At 44.3% G+C, this 9,052-nt stretch overlaps 1 long non-coding RNA gene across 1 annotated transcript; it reads left to right on the top strand.

The window, feature by feature from the left end:
- The first annotated feature begins 5,861 nt into the window (after positions 1-5,861).
- LOC134524288 (uncharacterized) lies at positions 5,862-8,591 on the top strand. Its single transcript, XR_010073526.1, has 3 exons — positions 5,862-6,158; positions 7,596-7,845; positions 8,327-8,591. It is a non-coding gene; the product is annotated as an uncharacterized LOC134524288 (long non-coding RNA).
- Positions 8,592-9,052: the final 461 nt, after the last annotated feature.

Raw genomic sequence — 9,052 nt, 5'->3', positions numbered from 1 at the left:
GCCTGCTCATTTTTTAATTAAAAAAATTTGGGGGGAATGCCTGCCTTTGCCAGAAATGTCAAAATTTACCTTACATCCACAATGAATAATGGAAAATAAAATAGTCAAGAGCTAGTAAAATTGCCTCAGATACAATCAAAATAAATTGTTTATTATTAAACTCTTTCATGTAAAATTCACATAATAAACCTTACTATTCTGCCATGAGCCTGGTGCGGTTCCATTCCAGTTAATGCTTGACTGACATTTCACAACATCACATGAATTACAAAGAGAAAAGGATGGGGAAGCAGGTACCTGACAAAGCATAAACCCATCTATTAGGGAAGAAATTGTTTTCCTGGCAGTGTCAGGAGAAAGCTCTTCCTTCTGCTGCAGCTTTGTGTTCCAGCCTGCACTGATGACCTCGATTCCCAGTGTAAAGACATGAGTATAGCGAGACCTCTTTCAACACTGTCTGAAATACGGAGATAGCTCTTCATCCAAGAACAACTGGAAGGCATCCAACCACTCACCCAGGATGTGTCTGGCAATTTTTTTTAAGTAAAAGAGACTGAACCTGACTTGCAGAAGGGAAAATGGATGGGCAGTGTTTGTTTTGTTTCCAGGAAGGTTTGTGAGATTATGTGTACCTAAGTGGGTATTAGCCAGTAATTTTTCATATTGGTATGAGATGAGTAGTGTTGATCAGATGTACTCCAGGACTCTCAGTTCCACAGAAAGAAATACTTACGTAGTGTGAATAAATCTCCAAAGCCAAAAAACAGATTAGTGGAAGAGCTGAGCAGAGGATCTCAGTCCTTATCTATCTGTACCTCATCTATGCTTGTCATGAAACTTCAAGTCCCAACATTTTATAAGTGCTCCTACTGTTAAGTATTGGGCTGATCCAACCTGGGTACAGAGCAGACAGAAATTTCTGTGGACTATGGAGCTCCCACTAGCAAGGGAGTATCCCCTACACTAGATCAGGGTGGCTGAGACTTTGTCAATCAAAATCTTGGCTAGAAGACCTTAAAGAGTGTAAATACTTCACCTTTTTGGTGACCTGTCCAAGGACTGCAGAAACAGGGAGAGAGTTTTTCCCAAGGTGCAATTTACGGCTGTTGGCCATTGTTGTACTTTGTGGTACCACTTGGTTTTCCTCTGTCCTATTCCTAATTGTCCTCCAAGTAGCTGTATCTACTAGTAAACCAGTCCTTCAGCCTACTAAATCAATCCTTCATCTAACTTACCCAGCTCAGATCCCACCACCTCCCCATACAATTCCTGTGATCCAAGCATGATCACCCTTTGTTTAGAGGGGTCCTGTTTTTAATGACCCTTTCAAAAGGGAAAAAAGGAAGACCTGTGGAACTACAAGATGGTCAGTCTCATCTCTGTGCATGGCAAGATCATGGAAAGATCCTCATGGATGTTATACTAAGACACATGGAAAATAAGGAGGTGATCAGCGACAGCCAAAATGGCTTCACCAAGGGCAAATCGTGCCTGACAAATTTGGTGGCCTTCTATGAAGGCGTTACAGTGTTGGTGGATAAGGCATTTGGCACTGTCATAGCATCATAGAATGTTTCGGGTTAGAAGGGACCTTAAAGATAAAGAGCAGCCCTGAGAAGGACTTGGGGGTGTTGGTTGACAGCAAGCTCAACATGAGCCGTCAATGTGCACTTGCAGCCCAGAAAGCCAACCACATCCTGGGCTGCACCAAAAGAAGTGCGGCCAGCAGGGTGAGGGAGGTGATTCTGCACCTCTACTTTGCTCTGGTGAGACCCCACCTGGAGTACTGCGTCTAGCTCTGGGGCCTCCAGCACAACAAGGACATGGAGCTGTTGGAGCAGGGCCAGAGGAGGGCCACAAAAATCATCAGAGGGCTGGAGCCCCTCTGCTGTGAGGACAGGCTGAGAGAGTTGGGATTCTTCAGCCTGGAGAAGAGAAGGCTCCGGGGAGACCTTAGAGCCCCTTCCAGTCCCTAAAGGGGCTACAGGAAAGGTGGGGAAGGACTCTTGATCAGAGTGTAGCAATAGGACAAGGGGTATCAATTTTAAACAGAAAGAGGGAAAACTTAGATTAGATATTAGGAAGAAATTTTTTACTGTGAGGGTGGTGAGGCACTGGCCCAGGTTGCCCAGAGAAGCTGTGGGTGCCCCATCCCTGGAGGTGTTCAAGGCCAGGTTGGATGGGGCTTTGAGCCGCCTGGTCTAATGGGAGGTGTCCCTGACCAGGGCAGGGGGGTTGCAACTTGAATATCTTTAAGGTCCCTTTGACCACTAACCATTCTATGATTCTATGATCCTGGTTACCCTTCAGTTCTTTCAGGATCTGCCTGGTCAGTTGGGAAGAAGCCAGGGAAGATACGTGGTAGAACAATGAATTACAGATGTCTTGTCAAACTGCTGAGAAATTATGGCCTTGTTCACTTGGGAGACTTGACCCGAGACTTGACTTCAACTCTGAGCAGGAGGCTGAATCCATGGCCTACCTTGTGGCCTTGGTCTCTGCTCACACAAGAGCCCAGTTCTCTGCACTTGGCATTATTAATGCTTAGGGCCTTACTTACAGGCATGGATTTGCTATTTCTCAGCTCTTTCTCTATCAGAGGTGTATAGTCCCTTCCAGAAAGTACCTGATATTGTTCAATCAAGGCAAAACAGCAGTGCTCCTGTTAAGCTGACTGGTTCTTTTTATACAGCACTTCTGGACATTTTGATGCTTTACAAAGGTCATACTGCTTCCACTAACCTTCAGTTGCTGATTGGAATGGGGCCTATTCTGGTTCATTTAGTACAATGTGTATTTTTTAAAGCTGAATTGTTTATTGTGGACTGGATTTTAATTGGCTTAGTAGTTTCCTGGGATCCTGAGTTACGTTATTTGTCAGGAAAAGGTCTTTGTAAAAATATAACTACTGGGCCCAACGGATTCGCTGATGTAACACTTCAGCGCTGTTATGCAAAAATTACAAAATAATCACTCAAGGCTAAACCAGAGTATTATGAGGTTAAGAGGGTTTCCTCATAGTAGGTGAAATAGGAAGCCTCTCCCTAAGGGGAGAAGCTGCAGGCAGCTATGGATGGCAGAAACGCAGGTCTTCAACATACACATGAATCCTCCCTACAGATTAACCCTGCCATTCTCTGCTGGGGCTGGCGCAACTTCACACCCCAGAGTCTCCAACTGCTGTATGACAAAAGCAATGTTTTGTCTCTCTAGATGGTCTCAATGTCTGCACCAAAGCTGGGCAGAGAAGCCCTTCTAACAAGCAGCTAATACTACCCCAGTAGGCCGGGAATTTCTGTGGCTTTTTACCTTGAAAAGAACATCCTAGAGAGGGGATGTAGCCCTGAACAGTTTCTGAGGGCAGTATGGAAGTGAAAAAGATGCAGAGAAGAGGTTAGTCTTCAACTTCTTGTGGGGCAGATAGAGTCTGTGCGACTGAGCGAAGGTGCGTTATATGACTGAGGCACTTAAAAGATCGCTATTGACTTACAGAGATCACCAAAAAGTTTCTGAATGCACCGAAGGAACAACATACGCAACAGCATCTAAAAGGAGTATTCTCTGCAAGTTTGCTACAAATGTAATCACTTATTATTATTATTATTATTTTTTAACAAAAGACCCCTCAGCAGAGCACTAGCAATGTCAAAAAAGAGAACTGTCATGGCCATGAGCGCTTTGCACACACCCCTCGCAAGGGTCTTCGAGATCTTTATGGTCCTCACAGGCAGCCTTGTATGCTCACCATGTCAGACTCTGCTTCTCTGAAGTCTGCTTTCACTGCCCTCCTTCTGGTGCTGCACGTATGTTCATTTTAAGCATTGCTTTGGCTGTTCTGAGTGGGTTCCAGAGGGCAGCCTTGCAGATGGTACTTAGTGTAAAACCGACGCATCAGCACGTAGTGACGAGTTACATCAAAGCAATTGTCTGATGTCTCTGGCCCTTGTGTGTGGGGTAATTGGAGATTGTACCCATGACTGTCTTAAGCATTTGTTTGCTGCACCAGGGAGCACTGTGTGTTTTCCAGGACACGTAGTGTGCACTGGCTTACTTCCATACTGCTTGTGTTCCAGGCTATTGGAGCAACAGATTAAATCCTGGCTGCACATCAACAGGAGCATAATGTGGTGCCCTAGCAAACCTAGAAGCCCGTGAATCTCCTCCACAGGTGTTATTTTATGTTCATCAGAGTCACGTGCACTTTGTAAACATGCTCATGCTCTGCTTAGCTTTGAACTCACATCGCACGTAAGCTCCTGATCGCTGCCAGCAGCACCACAGAGGATCACTCTTGGGACATCCCCCAAACATCTTGCAAGGAGCTCACTCTCTGTCTTGGAAGTCAGGGTGTCAGGACAGTAGGATGTTACCTGTGATTCCTCCCTTCAAGCACATACAAGGGAAGGCGGAGAACAACGATCCTGTTGCTGAAACCACTGCCTCCTGGCAGAATTAAATCACCCTCCATATATAGATCAGTCAATGTTGACTGTAACATTCCAGGAAGCCAGCCATCCTGGGAGCCATCCAGGAGACCGTGCACACACTTCTTTGTGGGTATCTCCCATTTTGGGATGCATTGCGATGGCAAAAAGTGACTATTACCCCAATGAAGTCTGGTCCCTGCTGACTCATACAGACCAATCAGGAAAGCACTCAGGATAGATACAGGACGTTCTGTGGCATCAGATGGCACTGGGATGAGGCCAAACTGTGGGCTGACATCTTCCAGGTTGGACAAGAGAAAGGGAAGCTGGAGGCTTCTCTTATTCCCTTATTCCTTTATTTTCCCATGTTTGCTCCTCTCCAAATCCCCTTGATTCTTCTTTTTCCCTATCTCCCCTAAATATGCCATAGTAAGTCTTGTGCAATCCTGAAATGCTCTTCCCCCATGTCCTATAATGTGTCCCATGCCCCTAGTCAGTAACTCCCCTCAGTCTTTAAGATGATCCAGAGAAAGCGTGCCAGGTCTCATCCCAGTTTGTCCCAGCTTTCCTGGCATGCATCAAGGATCCCATACACAAAAGACTGCGATAAAAGACTTTTCTGCACACTTGCAAGGAAGGAGCACAGAGGTGCAACGGCAGGTGGGGAAACCAGAGCAACATCCCTGAGGGAGTTTAACTCTTACAATAAACACCATGTCAACAGACTTTTAGGGATGATGTGACTGAACTCAAAACAGCGGCAGTCAAACACGCTGGCCTAGGAGAACCTGCATTGCACACTATTACAGTGAAGAGTTTACTAGCTATCACAGGAGGAGGTATGACAGCTTAGCATTTTTTATTCTGGAATTGGCCTACCATTGTCAGCAAGAGATTGTTTCACCCACAGTTTGGGTGAATGCGGAGCACAATGTGTTTCAACTTGGGAGCACATTGCTCCTACATTTCAAATTTTCTGTTTAAGCAACTGCGTTTGTTACCTCTTCATCAGTATATTCAATAATTAGCTAAATGTGATTGGAAATTGTGACTGGACAATTTTATTCCAGGTAGCACCTCAGAATCTCTTTACATTCAGCTCCCTCTTGTGCTTATTTCATCCTCCTGCTGACTTCTCTCTTCCCATGTTTTTCCATAACCTTTTGTTAGCAGGGTGCTATTGCATCAGGCCATCTAATCCACGGTGCTCAGGTGGAACTGAAATTAAACAAAATGCGCTTGCCCATCTCTAGCAGAAATATCACTCCCTAGAGGAATAAATTGTGAGCTAAATGAAAGCAGACAGAGCAGCTTCCAGGAAGAGTTGGCATCAAACCATGAGTCTGATAATTGAGTTCTGAAAAAGGAACGGCTATCAGGGGAGGCCCAGCATCTGCCTGAGAACAATTATTACCAGACCACGAGTAGGCAGGATGGAGGCATTCCCCCCCTTATTTCCTTTCTGTTTTCCTGCTGTGGCACTGTGCAACGCAGAACCCGTGATAAAGAGGACAGCGTGGGTATGAGGGAGAGGTGCAGAAATCAGGAGAGGCAAACCACTCCAAGGACTGCCAAGCTGAGATTTGAAGCAAAGGGGAGGACGTGTGGTATGTCTGTGAGAGGCTGCATGGCGCAGGGCAGTCCGAACTTACAAGCTCCATCCAATTTCCTTTCAAGAGCCTAGTAAAAGTGGTTTGGCGGGAGCAACAGGCAAGAGGACTGTCCTGATATGTAAGTCTTTCTCTCTCTCGTAGTGATCTTTGTGTTTTCATTTGGGATGAATGACCAGAGCTCTCAGTGGCCAAATGCTCTGAAGACAGGTGGCTTTGGGTATGTAGTGGCCTTCCAGTGGGATGAGAAAACAGGAGCTTGCAGACAGTCAGGACGCAGGTCTGTGAGTTTCCCAGGTGGCCATGATAAATAATTAGGCTCTAAATTACAGGTTAAGCACACCATTTCAGTGTTGGCTGGTGACTGCATCATATACTTGAACTATTGGTGCATTCTTGCAATTCCTGTTTATATGTCTGCCAAAGGGCATGGAATCCTCCTGTCCAGTTAGGAAATTGATTTTTTATATTTTTCTTCTGTTATGAGATTTCCTTGGGCATATTTGGGCATGAAAGATCATTTTTTAAAATTTTTTTTTTTTTTTAGTCATTTTTCAACGTGGCTAATGCTAATACTATAGTATTATTGTATTTCAGCCTGGCAATGCCAGTGCTGTTTGTGCAATAATTTTACTTTTACCATTAAAATTATGTCTGCTTGGTAGCCATGGGAGGATGGACTGGGTGTGCCACTGTACAGCAAATTGAGAAAAAAGTTCTTTCCAGGACAAAGTGTGGATAATGTGAACCTGGGGGATATGGTCCATTTTAGGCTCCGAGAAGAAGGGGATGGAAGGTGACTACTCTGTGTACTGGAGTAACCAGAAGACACACAAGCTTGGGAAATGAGTGACATGGCTGTAATAGAGAATGGGAGAAAAGTCATGTCTACGTGGAGAAATGGCAGTTGCGAAGAGAAGCTAACGCAGCTACATTGAGTATGAAAAGGAGCGAGAAATCTGAGGGCAATGAGCCCACAAATAGCTGGAAAGTTGAGTAAGCTGTTTATTCCCAGATGGGACGTGTTAGGTGGTCATGGTGTGAAAAATTGAACGACCTGATCTAAGGACTTTCTAGTCTCTTTCTGTACTGATGATTCTTCAGCTTCCCAACTGCTAGCGATGTATTTGCCTGGCTACCAGGCGTCCAGCATTGACCAGGAAAGGCAAAAATATCGCTCTTTGTGAACAGGGAACAGATCTGAGAGATTTGCATTCAGGCTTCTTGCACTCATTGCTGTAATGAGAAAAAGACACCGTATTTCAAAGGAAAACTTGACACTGGCACCTCAGCACAGAAACAAAGTTACAGAGAGATGCTGACAGGGACTTGTCCAGGCTGAGAAGGAGAGTTTTAGAACATCTCCTGGCTTCAATTGGAGGATGCATAATTTAGGCATTGGCTTCAGGACATGACACAGCATTTCAGCTTTGCTGCTGTGAATATCGCAGGATCTCTGGCCCTTTTTGGCTCAGATGCTTTGTTTTTTCTTACTGTAATCCTCAAACAAAACATAACATGCACTTTTCCGATGACTGATTTTTTTTTCTCCTTTTAGGTGAAACTAGTGATCATGAATCCCTTCCTCCTAAGGAGTATCAGATAATAAAACTATCTGAGAAGAGATGCTTCGCTCAGTAATTTTTCTCCTTTCCTCCATGAATTCAGTTTTGCCAATTAGAGTTGGTTACAAAGTTTTAAGATGGAGGCGTCTTCCCACACACTTATTATAAGACTGGTCAAATTATCCTCTCTGAGCTGCTGATACCCCAGGCTATTCTACTGGAATTGCGCTTTTCAACATCAAGGTGCGAGGACCCCATTTCAAAAAGGATGTAGAGAGACTGGGTCTAGCTGAGGGTGATCAAGATGGTGGTCAGTGACCCATGACCTATGAGGTCTGTTTTGTCCAGCTGAGAGGAAGGGGTGATCGTGTCTAATAGCAGCAAACAAACCTTTTAAGGTTTTAAGGGCATTTAAAAAGAGGATAGATTCAAATCCTTTTTGGTAGAAGTATGTAAGAAGCAACAGCGACATTGTAAAGGGAAGTTCAAGTTGGACATCAGGAGAAGTTTCATCTGCAGAAGATGGTGCAATTTGGGTTCAGGTACTAGACCAGTAGGGAATCTTTGTCCTTGGTGGTTTTCAGGACAAAGCCATTGCCAACCCGATCCAGTGTTGGGGATAGACTAAATATATTATGATCATGCCAGCTGGCATGTTAGTGCACTTCAGATATTACATCTAACCTGTGCCATTCCCGTCATTATCTCTGTCTTCCTTCTCTAGGGAAGAAAGAGGCATCTGTCATACACATTGTGCTGAAAACGACATACATCTATAGACTCCTTATTCAGAGCACTGACTTCTTTGTCCCCATGATCATTATCACAGTGCTCTGCCTGATAATTGACTGCCATCTCACCAAGGGGCAGCTGTCTTTGAGGCAGCTAGACAGAAGCAGAGGAAGATATGAAGATATCAAGCTCAACAGAAATACCCAACAGGGGAACAGCAGAAGGCAAAAAAGATCAACAAAATGTTGTGTAAGCAGTCAAGAGAAAATACATGAATCTGCATGATCTTTTGGGTAAGTTGAGATTTTGCATTTCACAGTGACAGCAGCTTTAAGTAAGATATTTAAAGAGCAAATGTAAACAGCTCTTTGAAATATTTTAGTATCTCTCACTGTTATCGTGCCCTTTCTTAATCTGAATTTTAACTTAGTATTGCAAAATATTTTCTAGGTTTTTTCTGTCTTGTTTGCATTTTAATAAGGAGAGGAGAAGATCTATGGAACTACCAGGGCCTGATGTGATCAGCTTTTATTATAGCCCCTTCTATAACCATATCTAATCAGTCTCAGTACAGCTGTTTCATGCCCAAGTCACTGGATAACTCACTGAGAAGCCACGTGCCTGCAATCCTTTCTCCCGCACAACTATCTGCCCAGTGGTTTTGTGTCTCTGCAAGCATTTTCTCTGCATTCCGCAGTACTCCACATACGCTTTGCAT

Source organism: Chroicocephalus ridibundus, chromosome 16, assembly GCF_963924245.1.
Source record: "Chroicocephalus ridibundus chromosome 16, bChrRid1.1, whole genome shotgun sequence".
NCBI lineage: Eukaryota > Metazoa > Chordata > Aves > Charadriiformes > Laridae > Chroicocephalus > Chroicocephalus ridibundus.
This window is presented reverse-complemented; position numbering and strand designations above follow the sequence as displayed.